This window comes from Cyanistes caeruleus, chromosome 1 (genome assembly GCF_971803275.1).
Source record: "Cyanistes caeruleus chromosome 1, bCyaCae1.hap1.1, whole genome shotgun sequence".
NCBI lineage: Eukaryota > Metazoa > Chordata > Aves > Passeriformes > Paridae > Cyanistes > Cyanistes caeruleus.
In genome coordinates, this window is record NC_141701.1 from 35,060,699 (window position 1) to 35,078,817 (window position 18,119).

An 18,119-nucleotide genomic window follows, 5' to 3' on the forward strand; every position below is an offset into this window, starting at 1 on the left:
CACAACTTCTGCCTAGTGAGAGGTTCCCCCTTCTAGAATATAATACAACACACATTGTAATATAGTCCATATTAAATTAAATTGGAAACAATTAGATAAGTGTCTCAATAACATATTAACTCTTGCAGTCCTGACATATATGAGACAACTACGGCCTCATGGAATGGGACCAACATGGATTTCTGATATCATACATGCATTGTACAGATTAATAGAAGAATATTGAACATGTAGATCGAGTGAAGAGCAAAATAGCAAACAGACCGAGTGAACCCTTCTGAATTCTTCACTCAGAAGTGAAACTGGCAGGGAATTGTGAAACTGGCAGAGAATTGGGAGAAAGGACTGAAAAGCTTGAGAATTTTCTAGGGTGCTGCCTAGAAAAGGCAGGGTGAACAATCCCTTTGGCTGCCACAAAAGGCAAGTCCCATAGTAGTGATCAAAAACACTTTTTGTGGAAACCTGAAGTAGACCATAAAGTTCTCAACAAAGACATTTTGAAATGTCAAGAATGCTGTAATTGACAACAGAATGTCACTTGGGGAAAAGCACATCTTGACACCAAAGCAGATGGCAGATGAGACAATTGAGCACTATGTCATATAGCTGTACAGTAAAGCAAAGTAATACGAATTTGACCAGATAGCAGCCTAATTTGTGAGTAATAATTTGTCTTCTAACATATCACCAGGTAAAAATAGGGCACAGGAAACTCCTCTACCATGAATAGCTGGGGCTGGCACAACCTAATGAAAAACTGTGCTCTGTTCCTTTTTATAAATTCGGAATTTGTACTGGAACTGTCTTTCAAGAAGAAGGCCTAAGCTGTCAGAGTTTTGAAAAGTGTGTATGAACAAAATACTATCTATTCTAATGCTACAAAGCATGTAGCCATTTAAATGTGGAACACTGCTGCTCATCCCATCTAATTTAAAATTTTCTTACTCTGTTTTCCCGTTTGTACAGTCCGGTGGATCTAAATGGATTTCTTTGTTTTTCACTTTTGTGTAAATGAATTAGGAATTGTCATCCTGAAACAGGAGTGAAAATTTATGTGCAACAGCCTGATTCTCATTTAGTAAGACATCACTTTGAACTTTTTTTGACTGTGTAACAGAATTGTGAAACAAATGTGAATGTAATCTATATAGTCAATGAGATGCAAAATAGATTTTGTATCAGAAAGCATTAAGGCTGAAAATGGCTTTGCTCCTTAGGACCTGAGCATAGATGAATTAATTTCTACTCACATATGCACTGTTATGGTGAGCCAAAATTTAATTGGAGGCCTGGAGACAGTTAGAATTAGAAATTAGAGTATTTACATACTCAGAAACTTAGTCAAAAAAGAAAATTAGATCCCTAGTCCCTCATTAATTTCCAGGTGTCTTCTTGTTTGTTACCTTTGTTTTAGCAAGTACTTTGTAAAACATTAGTCTTTACAGAATACGGAAATTTTATTAGAAATTACCTTGAGCTTAATTTGCACAATAATTCATTTATTGGGAAGTATTATTGAAAAGCATTTGAAAATAAGGATCTCTAAATATTTAAAATTCAAGTGCTGGAGAGGATCTCATCACATTAGGAAGCAATCAACCATCTTGAGACAGGTTAATAAAAGCATTTTAAAGTCATCGTCAAAAGGCACTCTTGATTTCCATTATTAGGCACAGGACTTTGAATGATTCATTGATCACATTTTCTCTGTTCAACAAAAATACCATGAGCTGAAAGGTTTCAAGATATGCAACATGAGAGGATTTTTTTCCTGCCTCACAACTACATTTGACAGATGACCTTTAGTCTTTCTTTCACATTAGTGAGATATCTAACAAAAATAATGTAGATACATTTTTCAGTGTTATCTGATGCACATGCTCACAGAATCCTCTATTTGGTACCACACAGTAAACAGATAAAAGAGTCTTCTCTAAATGCCTTCATTATAAATAAATACCCTGCTTTCAGCTTTCTTCTGCCAGCAAGATCACAAGGTTTAAAAGCCTCTGAATAATTCTGTGAACACATGTATTTAACCTGATGCTGTTTCACAGGGAGGTTGGTGCATGTAGATATACAGGATGCTTTCAGGAGGGCTGTGTAGTCTGTTTGCATCCCTTCCATCCCGTAAGCTAACAACTGCTCTTGGATCTCCAAAGTACCGAGAGGTTCCATGCATTTTGGTTCACACCTTTGCTGTTGTGGACTTCAGGAGATGGATTGTGGCTTGCCTTTCCATCCTGAGTGTACCTGAAGTTTCCTGGATTGGGTACAAGTAACAAGGGACCTGTGATGTTGAGGACATCTGCAGCCAAGTGCTCACCCAGGGTCCTGGGCAGATTTGCACAGTCTGTGCAGAAATATTACTGTCAGCACCAGAGCTGGCAGCTGAAGGTGACTCATGTATGAGCTGCAGTCACACCTCTGGATCACGGCAATGTTCCCATTTTCACTGTTTCTTCAGCCTTGGCAAGTATCTCATCCTGCTGAAACTTCAGGTCATAGATGTTGTGGGGGGCACAAAATTGCACAGAAGTGTTAAAAGAGCTATGTCACCCCAGAGCTCCTCACTAGTACATCAGTGGTGCTCAGTGCACATCCTCACTCTGTCTGCTGTGCAGGTGGAAGCTGAAGTTATTCCACTGAAGTCAATAAGCTTGAAAACCATGGCCTTGTCTGTCTGAAGACCTTTCTCTGCAGAGCAGAAGGGAGCAAGGGGAGTTGTCTTGCTGGGATGAGCTGACACCCCTGCACTCTGCAGGTGAGAACGGGAAGGGAGGTGAGAAGTAGGCAGACAGAACCACGGAACAGCTGGCAGGACATGGTGAGCTCAAGGTCTCTTGGCTGTTGGCCCAAATCCATCCAAAAATCCCAAACCCCAGCAATTACTCAGGCTGTCAACTCCAAAAAAAAACCCCAAAAACCCACACACCAAAAAAAAAAAGCTGAGCCATGTAATTGTTCAGCAAGGGTATCTGGGTTCTGTCGGTTTGGAAGGCCACCATGGATAGAATGTGGGACCATCCCTGTTTGTTGCCTAACTAATGGTTGTGAATTGAACTTCATGTCATTTTACTTGATCACCTGCCTGAAAACAGATTCAAAAGTGTGTTTTCAAATAGATTAGAGATTCTTGGTGATTTTTCAACTTCTCTTGGGATGAAGAGGTGGATGGCTGAAGGCAGCAATGCTTTGATACAAGATGCCTGCTCGAGAGTATAGTACAGGCTCTGAAGAGAAGCTTTTCCTGTCTCTGAGGCTTTTATAAGGTTCCATCAATTCTGAGACATTTGAATCTTTCTTCCCCCGCCCCGCCCCCCCCCTCTATTAATAAACACAAATGTGTGGAAAATTACCCTAATCTTCTTCCAAAGAGGATGTGCCTCCAGAATCACTTCCAGTACCGGGGACCTCAGAATTCTGCTACCATATTTAGAGGCGATAAAAACAGTCCTTGCATTTCTGACCAAAATCCAAATATAGCCTATTTCTTTCTGCCAACTGAAAATGCACCTTTTTATTTCATTCAGTTTTGTTTAAATCTAACTTTGTTCCAAACTTTTCATTCTATAAATGTCTCTTTCACTATAGTTATTTAAATAAAGTGGGATAGTGCCCAATTTAGTGAACTGAATTAGGATGCTACTTAATGTGCCTGCTATTGTTGTTCTGCTAGGGCTTGTGCTCTGTTCCTGTTACAATTTCTTTTTAACTTTGGTGAATTTACACAAGACCTGAATCCAGCCCATGAAGGACAGTTTACCACAGACAGCTGTATTTTACAAATTTAAGTGGACATAGTTGCTATTTCTACATGATTTTTCAAAGTTTTCACACTGGAGGGAATACACTGGTTTCTACTTGGCCAGGCTTTATGGTTAGAAACTGGCAGTAGGTGTCAGTGATACCCTGAGACATCTAAGCCTGTCTTGTGTTTTGTGGTGTGCCAAGTCCTGGTTTCCAAAACATTTGGCTTATCTTCAGCTTGGCAATATGACATCTTTTTCTCTGGTGGGCACCTCTCTCTGGGAAATGGGAAACATGGAGCTCAAGAGTCCCTGGGAACATCAAGAAGCAGAAGAGACCACACAGGAGTGTGGGGTATGCTACTGTGTCAGTAACCTCAACCAGCTTTAGGTGCTTACACTCTAGAGAGCCACACAGAGCTGGTTGTTCAGGCTTCTTGTAGAGCCAGTAGAGCTAAACAAGAAATACCAAGATACTCTGGGTAGCTTCTCTGAGACAAGACAAAGCTTGCCCTAGAAGCGCTTGTTTGTCTTCAGCAATCTTAGTGACAATATGAGTAACCCAAGTATAGCTCTCATTAGTAGGTGTCACAGGTAGGTGAGATGATCCTATCTTTGTTGTGTGGGACCTCAACAGGTAGAGACCATTCAAGGTATGATGTATATATTTCCTATCCAGAGTTCTTTTTTTTCTCATTTCCTTCTCTTTATTTCTTCTGAAGAAGCTATATTTTTTCTCCTCCACACTCCTTTCCTGTTTCTCTTCATTCCTTGTTTAATTTAATTCATAGTCTATTTTTCTGCTACACTTTAGCACTTTGAGATGATGGTGAGTCTATATAAATGGGTTTGGCAATGAGGTTACTTAAGAAATTCCTTGAAAACATTTGTGTATCTCCTGAGGGTTAAAGGTAAAAAGCAGGCCAGTAAACTGGACATACTCAGTTGACTGTCCTTGCTGAATGCTTCCCTCTTGCCCCACTTGTGTGTCACCCACTTTCAGTCCTTGACCTGAAGGTTCCACATGCAGCCAGTCATCTAGCCTATGATCTGGAGAAGGGGTTGCCCACAGCAGTGAGACTGGTCTTATCCAGCATGCCCTGTGCTCACAGAGGCTCCTCCAAGTGATCTCCTGTCCTACCTGGAATTTCTCATGGCAGATTTATGTATTTCATCCACTGCCAGGAGACTCATACACTGGGACTTTCAGGGCGTAATTATAACAGAGCTAAACCCCTCTCCTGGTTTGGGGGCTGGGTGCTGCTGAAAGAGAGTGGTGGTGACATTTTCTGCCCCTGGCTGCCTACCTGTGGAACCCTGCACTTCCCATGTGCCAGAGGCACTTGTCTGACCTCAGAATGAGTCAGCTCGGGATGGACCAGAAGATCACATTAAAAATGAATGAGTTTTTCTTTTGAGGGAAAGAGGAGATTTCTGCTCTTTGTTCTCTTTGAAGCTGTGGGCTTTCAGGTACAGCACTGCTGTGCTCTGGGAGACAGTGTTAAAGCAATATATACATCTTGAAAATGTCTGTGAAGAGGTAGTACACAATGATCCAGGTCAGCTTCTTCAGAAAATTCCTGTTGTCTTCAGTGGCTCTGGATTTCATGCTGTTTCCCTGATGCTGTGTTTCTATAATGCTCTCAGTATTCTCCTGCTTACTCTGCATGGTCAAAGACCAAGATACTGTAAAACATTTCAGTACAACACTAAAACCGGGGGTGTCCCTGTGCTGTAAAGCACTTATGCAACTATGCTTTAGGTGTTGTAACACCAGACTGCACTCTGCTTCTGCTCACACTGATGAAATCTGGGATGATTCCTAAAACATCTGTAGATCTGGTCTTTGGATCCAGCCATGAAGGGAATGTGGGGGGGAAAAAAAGATATGCAGTAACTTTTACTTTCTTCTCTTGTATCCTTTGAGGCAGAAGTTCAGTGTGACTTGCCTGAACAATATTGTACTGCTGATGTGAGAGGGCAAGTACTGTCCTGGGCTTTTCAAAAGGGAAGCCAGATTGTGTCCGTGTCCTCACAACCTCAGCCAGGTCCTGTTACATGGTAAAGGGTGGCCAGTATTAAGGTGCTTGACCAAACTCTTTCACTTCTCCCCAGCAGACCTGAGTCTGCACCATGCCCGAAGCACAATGTTCCCTGCTCACATTTGCTGCTGCTTCTCATTAGCGAATTCACCAGATTACTTGTCAAAGATAAATCATGAGTTAATCCAAGTGGATTTGTTCACAAATGCAAATCAATAGTCACATCAGGGTTTTGATTGCCTTTTTTTTTTCTTTCTTTGTTTGTTTTGGTTTGGTTTTTGCGGGGTGGGGGGGTTAGTAACATTTGTTCAGCTGTACTCCTTACACTTGAGCTATAAAAACCAGCAAATTAAAGCTCAGCATGAAGCCACATAACATAAAATCAAAAAGTGATGGCAGAAATGTTTCAGTGCCCACCCACCACTTGAACAAAGGGATAGGGAATAAGTGCCTTGCTTGTTTCAGAAAAACCGTCATAATGATCCAGCCTAACAAAGCATGAAGTCCAGTCCTCCCTAAAGTCCTTTACAGTTTTGCTACTCTAAATGCTTGGTTTTTTGTTAAGGAGGATGCAAGGTGGTACAAGACAGTCCAGTTTGAAGGGAAAACACTGTAGTTCTTCCTCTGACTCTAAAGGAAGGCTTTTGAATGGTGGATTGAGCACAAGAACTTTGAAGACATGGACTATCACAAACATAGAAAATTATATTATACTTGTCTGCAAATTTCACATTCAATCAACCTGCTTGCAGATGTGGATGAACATTAGCTGTGCATTCAGCACATCCTGTTTTCACCACAAATCTCCTTTCTGTCTGCCCAGTTTCTGACATGATCTGGGTGCACATATTTTGGGATAAAGATTCAACCCCCTGGTTGGATCTTGGTTCCCCAGTAGGGGCTACTTTCTTTGAATCTGCCAGATCTTTCATTACACACGTCTGTCATGTGCAGCTGTGAATCAGCCTGCCTTTTGGGGATGTCAGTGTTGGACACACTGGGGCATTCAGCATCTACCACCAGGACAGTCTGTCCTTGACTTTGTTCCATTTCAGTAGAATTGCATAAATTTGAATTTTTTCATTCTTTCCTGTTACAAAATCAATTTCCATATCAATATGTTTTGTGAATCAGTCATTTTCCCCTAGCCCTAAATATATAATCTCAGAACTGAGATGCCAATCCCTTTACTTTATACAAGCTAGTCTCGTTTCTTTAGTGTAGGGATGTGGACTTATCCAAAAGTCTCTGGAAGTAATTCCATTCTTCATGCATACATCCTCCTGAAGTGTCAAGTACAAAAGCAATTTGTCTTCATTTCCTGTACCAGAACTGGAGGGCAGTGTTACTGTGTACCAATTACTGCCTTGTACTGCTCTCTACGTTTCAACCTTATAACTCTGTTTCAATTTAGCAATTGTCCCAGCAGTGGTTGCACATTTGAGGTGACAAATGGTAATCTGTCCTCACTGCTCCTTAAGGGCCAGCCTAATGGACCTGAAGGCAGCTGGAAGCCACTGCAGAGTGCTTTACATCAGGTTAGGGCCTCAGCTGCCCTGGGGCTCCTGCAGCTGCAGCTTACTTGTGTGACCTCTCAGCACAGGAGGAACTCATACTTTTACAAACTGTATGAAAAAAAAAAAGATAAATGAAACAAAGATTGTCTTCTGTAGGAGCAGCTGTGCTCATAGAAGATGTTTTTGCAGTGACAAACCAAATGGTGAGATTTTGCACCCTGAGCAGATACTGCTCTTCTGGGACTGATCATGGCAGAGAGGTGGTGCAGTCAGGGGCAGCCTGAACTCCAGGACACTGCTTTGCTTGTGCCTCTGCCTGCTCAAGCACATCTCATGCTTGCTGGTGAAGTTCTGCAGTTTCTTGCCACACTCTGCACAGAACTAACTGAAAAAGCAGACCTGAGTTGTAGTTCTTCTAAATTAACAGAGTCATAGAACAGAAGTCAAAGAAGTTCATAACAAATTAAATCCTTCATTTTTTTGAGTATACCTATTTTTGTATTTGGGATATCCTGGTTTGAAAACCTCTTCTGTCAGTATGGGGCTTTAGAATCAAAACATCTATATAAATATATATTATTTTCATAATATTAAATTATCTATTTGAAAATAATAATGATATTTTTTCATTGGATAATTAAAAATAATTATTATAATTTTTCTTTGGGTAGTTTTATCTTTTTTTTTAAATTTTATTTTTTTAACTTCAGAGACACAAGAGAAAACATCCTGGAATGTACTTCTAGGAAAACAATCCAAAGTTGGGAAGTCAAATGCTGTGTTACTGCACCAAACAGAGGGGAAGTAGCAGAACTGTGAGGGCATCATTCATCAAAGGTAAGGCAACTCAAAACATCGCAACAGAGCAAATTATTTAGGTGCATCTTTCTGACTTGATGGTTATGTCTGTACTGTGGTCTAGACCAAAAAACCAAACCCTAACTCTGTTCTCCTATGATTTGTTCTGAAGCACTTCAGTATTGTCACATCCCCCTTGCTTTGCTGTTTGCATTACTCCTGACAGAACATTTGGGTAAATGCAAGAGAAAGAGGGGATTGTATAGCAGTTTGACAGCTCTAATTATGAATATTTAAGAGCTGCTTAAATGTGCTCTCTTCTATCACCTAATTTCCTATCAATGACAGCATTGGAAGCACTTGTCTCATTTTTCAAATCAAAGCTTCCTCAAGCAAAATGCTTGGCGACTGAATAGCTTATGCATTCTATTAATCACAGAGGGTGGGAAAAGATCCATCAAGTGCTTCAGATAGTTTGAGAGTGTTCCATCCTTGTAGAGCTTTCACTTCCCATTTCTAACAGATGAGTGCATTTGCCTCCTTTGAATGATCTTTGTGATTCTTCCTCATCCAGAAATGGTTTCAGATTTATCTTCCTTCAACATTGCGTCAAATGATACCGGAATATTTATAAAAAGAGTAAATTCTGATTTGGGTTAGTCATAGATAGGAGGAAATAGTAGTCACATATTGTTTTCCTAAAGAGGGATAGCTCTTACTGTGCTTCCAGTGAGTCAAGCTTCATTGAAAAAGTGTTACAGTTGAGATGGAAGTGTGACCACTACAACTTTGAAATGAACTTTCTCGATTTAAGACAGAAACAGTATTGTTGGCTGGTGTTTATTCTGTGATTACTGTTACTTTCTGCACTTGAGGTTGACTTTGGCCATAATGGTAGAATGACCCCAATTAATTTTATGGGAGTTTTGTTCTTTGTGCATATAATGAAGTGTCTTCTCCTTACTACATAATGTCCACCAGACTCTCCCCAATAATAACATAAATTATGAAGGAAGCGCTTAACTGCTGCAGCTGGAAAGTGAGAAGTCTTCAAAGATGTTCAGGCCATACCTAGCTACATAATAGCTAGGCTGGCCTTCTGCCTCTGTGGACCTTGTGGTGGCAGAGCTGTGTTATAACTTCCTCAGGTTTTTGAAGGAGTTTGTTTACAGTGCTCCCTTCCGTTCTGTTACAACATGTGAATTTACATTCCATGTACTACTGGAAGATGACATGAAACAAAAAACTCAATACTTCACTGAGCAACACCTTGTGTTATTTCCTAATGTTTCTAGAGGAGAATATCATTCCTCCTGGTCTCATCAAATATAGGAAGATGGTAGCAAGAGGAGACAATTTCCAGATGGGAGATGTGTGGGATTCGGAAGTCATGTCTGCCTGCCTTTGTTAGATAAGAGCAGGGGGAAAAAGGGTTTAAATTAGGAAGCAGGGAAAAGAGGGAAGAATAAAAGAAATTGGGAGAGAGATTGGGACAATGAAAAGCAGGTTCAGAGCATCTTCACATACACTGATACAGCTGGATAAAAGTGTCCTTGAGCTCAGAAATGCCTAGTTCCACAACTCCCATTTAAATGACTAAGATCTGCGTCGAGTCACCTAAGAATGAACATCTTACCAGAGACACCCACAGTAAAAAATTTTAGATTTTTGTTTTCATAAAGTGTTGTTTTATATCCTATATTTAGTTTTCGTCTTCATGGGTCTAAACTTAGAAATATTTTTGTCCAGCTACCAAGCTAGAGGGAGCTACAGAAAAATAAGAATGCAAACCTTTTGGAGTTCTGCTATTAACTGTTTCTAACACTTATGCCATTGATTATGTTTCTACTTTTCCAGAAAAATGGTTGTTTTAATTTGCTTCTGTTTCAGTCAGCTTTCATAGCACAGCAATTTGTTTCTCACCAGTTCTCCCTGTTTAAGGGAGAATCTGTACAATTCTATACTTCCATTGCTATGTGCCTTGCTGTTGATGCATTCCTTCAGCATGTCTTTAAAAACACCTTAAAACAGAGATACAGTTTTAATTATATAAGGCTTTTCTTGCTGTTGAGGAAAGGAAGACTGCCTCAGAAAGCAGAAGAGGATGCCCTTTGTTGGAAGGACGAACTGTGTCCTGAAACAACTACCAGGATTGTGGATTTCCTGCTGAGTGACAGGTGAGACTTTGAAGAGGGCAGGTTGCAGCCAAATACCAAGTTTGGCCTCAAAGAGAGGAGAGAAAACTAACTGCACTTCGTGGGTTGACAGAAATTAATAGAGACCCTGTGCATTTGGCTGTGAGGAAGAATATGAGTCTGCTTACATTTTTCAGTCAAAATTATTTGTTTTTGTTAATTGAAATGATTAGCACCCAAGGCATATTAACTGGGCTCTTCAGCCTAGTGTAAATGAGCTCACAAAATCACGTCCTTTTTACAAAGTTTAAAGTGGGTCAAAAATAAATTGAATCAGTGACCTTTTCCAGTAGTTTTCCCAGGGGCAAAGCAGAACTTGTCATGCACCCAACTAATCTATTTTCTTTTTATAACATTCTCTCTTCTGTGGGGATTTTCAGCAGTCTCCAAACTTTGGCACCCGAGTTCTGCTGGTCACAGCTTGTGTCACAGCCTGGAAGCACTTCAATAACCCTACTGACCCAATGCAACTGGTGCTCCTCCAGACCCAGAGAATGAAATGAGCCCAGGCTCACAGAATGGCTGAGGTGGGAAGGGACCTGGAGGGCACCTGTTCAACCCTGTGTTCAAGCAGGGTCAGCACATTGCCCAGGACCATGTCCAGATGGCTTTTGAATATCTCCAAGGACGAAGACTCCAGAACCTTCCTGGGCAATCCGTGCCAGGGTGTAGTCACTCTCAAAGTGAAAAGGTTTTTCCTGTGTTTCAGTTTGTGGCATTGCCTCACCAGAGGCCATTGCCAGTGGCACTGGGCACCACTGAAAAGAGTGTCATTGTTACACCCTCCACCTTTACATCACTTCATGCCAATATATTGTATTGTTGTATTAATCACCTTAACAAACTTCCAGGACTGATTAGTGGGGGTGTGTGATGCAGAGAGCAGGAAGAAATATTTCAATAGGCTTTTGATGAGTTGATGTATAAAGAGGCAAATGAATGATGTAATTTCTACTAATTTTTCACTGGAATCCATAGTTACTTGGGGGATAAGAACAAGAACAAAGAATTTTGATACCACAACTCTCTGTGCCAATTAATGTTTGTGGTTTATATCAGGCAGCCATTTGATGAAATAAATAATAGCTGATGCAAAAACTGAAGTGCTAATTTCTCCTCTCTCAAGTGAGTGCTCTACACATCTGATTAGATGCTCTCATGTATTCTTTCTGTCTATGCTTTCTTCTCTCTGCCTTCGGAAAGAGCTCAGGAGAAATAGTGTGTAGAGCTGAGACTGGGTCACTGAGCCCAGGTGTCCCACCTGCATACTGATTGTTGCTTCATCTAAATTACTGGGAAAAAATGAGGAAATAGCTCTTTTCTGTTTTTGTGGGACCCTTTATGTGTTGGGTCACACAGAGATTTTCTTCTTGAAGGATTCAAGTGCTGCAGACAAAACAGAGAGCTGTTGGTTTGTAGGTCCCAGGAAGATGCAAACAGGAGACAAGGAACTGGGAATTTTTTCCAGGGCTGGGGACTTCTGAGAAGACCCAGAGGCAGATTTTTACACTGTAGGTGTATGTCAGTGTTAGTTAGTCCTTACACTAGGAACTTGTACTAGGATCATGTGCTATAGTCTTTAGTCATCTCTGCCACAGCCACATCTCTAAAAACAAATGTTGGGACAAATCCCATCCCACTTTAACTGGTTGTTAGATAACTGTCTTGAGGCTGAGACCAACTGTATGAAATTCAACAAGGTAAACTGCAAGGTCCTGCATGTGGATCACAACAGTGCCATGCAATGCTGTAGGTTTGGGACAGAGTGGCTGGAAGGTTGCCCAGAGGAAAAGGACCTGGAAGTGCTGGTCAACAGCAGCTGCATGTCAGCCAGCATATGCCCAGGTGGCCAAGAAGGCCACTGCATCATGGCTTATATCAGCAATGGTGTGGCCACAGGACCAGGGTGGTGATTGTCCCCCCATACTCAGCACTGGTGTGGCCACATCTTGAATCCTGTGTTCAGTTCTGGGCCACTCACTACAAGAAAGACATTGAGGGGCTGGAGCATGTCCAGAGAAGAGCAATGGAGCAGGTGAAGGCTCTGAAGCACATCTGATGAGTAGCTGTTGAGGGAACTGGGATTGTGCCATTACAACTGGGTGCTACGAGCAGAACGCTCTGAGGTGTTGCCTGATGCCTTAACTCCTATATATAGCTACTTGAAATCCCTTGGAGAATCAAATGAATTTTCCCAGGGCTGGCAGGTGTGCTATAGGACCTACAGGAGACACGAACCCTTCTGAAGCAGCAGTTGGTCAGGAACGGTACACTAGGACATCCTCAAAGCATAACAAATGTCCATCCTTGGACAGAGGAATTGTGGTACCCCCTACTCAGAGCAGACCATGTAGCTTACTCTCAGGGATCTGTGCAAATCCCTCTGAATCCTGGGGGTTTGGCAGCCTGGGCTCAGGACCAGCTTAGATGTGCTTATCCCTGTGGGGTCACAGGGCTCTTGGCTAATGCTGGTTTCCATTGCCATGCCTGCTCAGCTACTCTTTCCTGGATGCTCCCAAAAAGTGCCCAGTGTCAGCAAGGCTTCCACCCTGCCTATCCTGCTGCTGTCTTTGGATCCCAGCTCCCTTCCAAAGCAGACCCACTCTTGCTGCTCCCTGACACTCATGGTAGTGATTTAGCCCACCAAAAAGTAAACAAATTCTGTCTGGGCAGATCTTTACCTCCCCTGACTATATTGATTAAAGCTCTGCTGGCAGTGATGGGAGGCTCAGACACTTGTCTCCCATGGCAACATCTGTCACAGCTAAATTTAAGTGTCGGAAACCAAAGAGGAATTTCACTTTTAGCATATAGACAATCAGTGCTTAGTGTAGTTTCATGGCATAGGTGTTGAGAGATGACCCATTCCATGGAAGGGCTGGAGGTATCCTACAGGAGCTGTGGGGAGTCTGTGTCCTGCTGGAGCAGTGCAGGAGGCTGGGTGGTAGAGCCTAAGGAGCCTCACGTGGGACAAGGTTCTCACATTCAGGCAGATGGCTTCTGCCCTTAAAATCAGTTGAGGTGAATCTCTCATGGAAAGCTTGATGTTCTTTAGCCTCAAACTCATATGTTCTTCCATGCAAACTGAACATAAAATGCCTTACACCTGCTGTTGTGGGTCAAAGTCAAAACAACTGTGTGGGGCCAAGCAGTGAGGAGCCAGCTGGGGACTCAATTCCCTAGCCAGGAGCCCAGCAACTGGGGGACACTGGGACAGCCCTGGGCTTCAGGCACATTTCTGAGCATAGGCTGAGGCTGGGAGAGCGTGTTAGTCCATAGTGGGGGTCAGGATGTGACCCAGTGGGGAAGCTGTACACATGGCCCAGGATGGCTAGGCTGTGTTCTGTTCGTGTTCTCCTATGGGCATGGGAGATCCCATGTCGGCTGTGCTGGCACTGAGCTGCCCTGATGGAAGCACCCAGAGCAGGGGATGCCTCAGGGGGGACCTGCTGCTGTCATTGCAGTTCCTCCAACCGTCCGTGTGTGTCCCCTGCCCTCTTTATAGCATCTGAGCAGCAAATTTCTGCCCCAAAAATGCATCTACTGTTCCTTTTGAAAATAGTGAAGATCAGAGCAAAATTGTAGAATTTTCTGTCTCAAATGATAAACTTGCTTCAGACACATTTTGTTGTTACTGACATAAATGACAGTATGTTATAAGGGCATGTACTTGTTTGATGCTGTGTGTGTAGAGCAGTGCATAAAATTTGAATTCTGTTGCATGATGATTTTTGCAAAAGGAGTGCAAAAGCCACCATCAGTTTGCATAATTTCCAGATGTGTATTTCTGCATCATTAGTGAGATTTTGCAACAGTTTTCTTATGAAGATGTTCTTAACATAACTCTATTGATGCATTAAGTTTTAGCTTTCATATTTTCCAGATTCTGTACTGCATTGGTGTATAACTCTGAACCTCATATAACGTGTTAGCAAGTTCTCTTCACAGGATAGTCAGACAAAACAATCCTTTTCCACCCTGAGAACCAAGGACACCATTGCAGCTTCTGACCCAAAAAGATATAAACAACAGCAGATTGAGGAGAGCAAACTGGGAGGATGTGACTTCATAACCTGAGGCTGTAATTGGACCATTAACCCCAATATGGAAATGGACCCAAACTTATAAAAGCGTGAAAACGCGTGGCTGGGGGTCCATCTTGGGTGTAGCCATGGCCTGGTTCTTGTACTGCCCAAGGTGTATCCTTAGAAGGCCTTTTAATAATTACCTACTTTATTCCTTTAACCCTGTCCAGCTTCTGTTCTAGGTAGCCTCTCAAAGCATCAGTGTGGCCCCTGCATCTTATCCACAGCTCCATCAGGAGATGTGTGGGAGGTGTCAACAAAGACATTAGGTGGATTGGAATGTCTAATTAGTGTAGTGGGACCTTTGTTAGTTATTTGAAAGAATGTAACTACTCTAAAAAATGTTTAAGATAAATCTTCCATGTTTAGGGTTGGGGTTTTTTTTGTTTCTTATATTGTAGACAAGATAATGGCACTGAGGAAATTGGCTGGACACCCACCAAAGGCACTTGCTTGACCACAAGTGTATCATCTTACTCATTCTTGTGTATAGAACAATATGTTGCTTTTACTTTTGTATTAAAACGTTTACTCTACCTCAGGATCCTGCTATCCTTCCTTGGAAAGGAAAATAAAGGCAGCCTTCAAGATAATTCAAGAAATAAGACAATTGAATCAAAATATCTGGGTATTTGGATGGGAGATAATTTCAATATTTTATGTAGGTGTATAAGCCTTAATCTGTATTTGTAAAATAGTGTCATTCCCTTTTCCTTCCAGACATAAATGCTGGAAGACCTGACATTTAGCTCTTTTTCAGAATAGGGCAGTTTTGGTAACAACCAGTTTTGTAAGACAAGTGAGATAATTTTTGTGGGTTTAGGTCAGCAGGAAAGGTGATAAAAATTAGCTAACTTTTCTTTTCCCAGTGAAAACTTTTGTTTTCCCAGGGGTTTTTGAGTAAATGATTCAATGGTGTTATGAATTTTCATATTTTTAAGCAGTTTTTACAATATTTTTTTATATTGAAAATGGTGCAATATCTTTTGAACTTCTTTGATTCCAATTGTATCATAACTAGTCTTCAAAAGTGGTCTAAATTAAATGTTTTCTGCTGGGGAGTTGTGGAAGGTGCTATTTTTAATGTATTTTTGTTCTTAATTGCTAGTTTAAATAGTAATTTTTCAAGCTGATACTCTCTCTAGTTTGGGTGCAAGTCTTTATTTAGGCTTGGTTGGGTTTACATTTACCATTAGTTCTTGTGCAAGATTTTATGAAAAGATTTGCAAGATGGCAATAAGTGAAATGATGAAGTGTTAGAATCAAGGAAAAAAGGAGATGCCTGGACTTTTGGGATGATGGCCACATGGGTGAGCTAAGAGTAGAAGAAATCAGAGCATAGGTTACTTAGCTGGCCTCTGGCCAGTGTTTCCCTGCACCCCCAGGAAGCCTATGAACAAGGAGTGACCCCAACTGATGTTGTGACCTCAGTTCTATCTCCCACTTTGGGGGGATGTGAGACAGTGAGAACTCACATTAAATAAAAAAAACCAAAAAATTAGAAGATTTATTAGTATCAGAAAGTCTGGAGAGACCTGAGAGTGCTACCTGCAATTTCAGGTGAATGAGAATTTATCACTTCCCAAATGTGGTGTTTCTGCTTTGTTGGTATTGGTTGCATTTTTAAAAAGTTAATTTTCATGGCATGCTTGGCACTGATATGTAGCAGTCATATTCAGTCATGCTGCCTAGGTTTAATTCAAATTGAATTTTCTCTAACTAGTCTTAAGTATAGTTTTATGTGTTTGCTCTTCCTGTTGCCTAAGCTGAACTCATTTGTTTCCACATCCCTTGGATGAAGGGAATCAGATCCATGTCACATCTCCTCAGTGAAATAGCAATCTATATTCAGTTGTCTATTATGCCTCACATGTAATTACTTGTCTAGGGTAAGAGGGAGGGTGTGGAAGGACAGTGTTACTTATGGGCGAGTCTCAAAAATGAGATTTTTCATTTTCATTTCTTGATTTCCCGTTTTCTTCTGCAGTTCAAGCACAACCTTTGATGGACTGCTGACACTGCTGACAGTGTGACTGTTCCCTGCTCTGACAGGTCCTTTGCCTCCTGGTTCCTTCTCTATATTCTTTGCCTGTGGAAAAACCCTTCTTTTCCTTTGCTAAAAGACCTTCCTAGTTGTCTTGCTGTGTTTGGCTGGAATTTGAACAATAATCAAAAAGGTAATTATTCCTAACCCAAGCTTTAATATTCAGTTAAGAACTGCCTGCCCTACCCCCTCAAAACCCCCCCAACAAACCCAACCAAAAAACACCACTAACCAAAAACTCAAACCCTCACAAATTCTAAACCCCCTAAACCCAGGAAATGTATTTAAACAGTCACATAAGCTAGGGGAAGGTTAGAATAAAGTAGGGGCCAGGTGAAATACACATTGGCTTTGAACAGAGGTGCTGTGTGGAAGGTCTTGTGCCATGCAGTGCCAGTTTCTCTGCCATGTAATCCAGCATGCTCTGTCACATGAACAAAACTGAGAGGAGCATGTATGTACAAGAGGTCATGAGACTGGATGTAGCAGGAAGGGGCCTCAGTACTTCAGGAAAGGGAGGCAGCAGGTCACGGACTGCTAGAACAATTTCTCTGGCTTCCAATCTGACCCTGCCAACATTTCTGTGTCTTTTGCAGAAGATGGATTAGTCTTCAGGCTGGCTGGCTCTAACCCAAACACTCTAGGCCGAGTGCTCCTGCTATACATCATCTGCAGAGATATTCAGAAGGTCAGTGAGGCAGGCAGTTTGATACCTGTAGTAGTCTCTGGTCCCTGACTGTGGGCTTTCAAGCTGAGACTCCCAAGGATACTTGTTCTGATGTCACATCAGGATAAGGAAAGCACAGATTCCTAATGCTCAGGGTCACCTTTGCAGGTGGTTAGGGTTAGCAGAACTGTGCTGATTTACAGATAATCTGGTGCCCCATGAACTGGAAAAAGGCTTGCACTGTGACAGGGCGGGACACTACAGACAAAAATTATTTCAGGGGAAATTCTGTTTGCGTGTTCTATCATCTAGCAGCTAAACATTGGAAGGGGGTACATGGAGAAATGGTGGCATTCCCCTCACTACAAGTGAGTTCCTCAAGCCTTGACTTGATGGAAACTTTGGCAACCTAATCTGAAGCCTTGCTTTTGAAGGGCAGTAGGATCAGGGGATCTCCAGAGACCCCTTCACACCTTGGTTTTGCAGGTGTATCGTAATCTCTTTGAAAGAGTGACAAAGCTTTTGAAAGCAGAAGGAACAGACCAGGAATAAATTAGGCTAGTGAAATGAAAAGGACAATATTGCTGTGTGACTATAAGCAAGGGATAAACTGTAGGTAAAAATAGACATAGCTGCACAGAGCAGGGTTCAGAATTAAATACGATGTTCCCCTGGTTGTAATAAAAATTATTGCCCAAAGTTTAGATAGGACCAAGCCTCCTGCATCACCTAATTAGTCTTTATAATCTTCTGCTCTTTAGATGCTGATTCTGTCATAACTTATACCTGCAGTTGCAGCAAGACCAGATGAAAAACTGAAGAATGAAAGGGATGCAGAGAAAAACTGCCTTCTTCCCGTAAAGAGTATGTATCATGGAAGCCACTTTTGATTATATTGTCCCATTGCTCATGTTGAGTCCTGTATCTAAAAATAGAAATCCCATTAATAAAGATAAATAAGTGGCATGTTTAACACAATCAAATTAAATGTATAAATCTGAAGCAAAGATCCTGGTAACAAT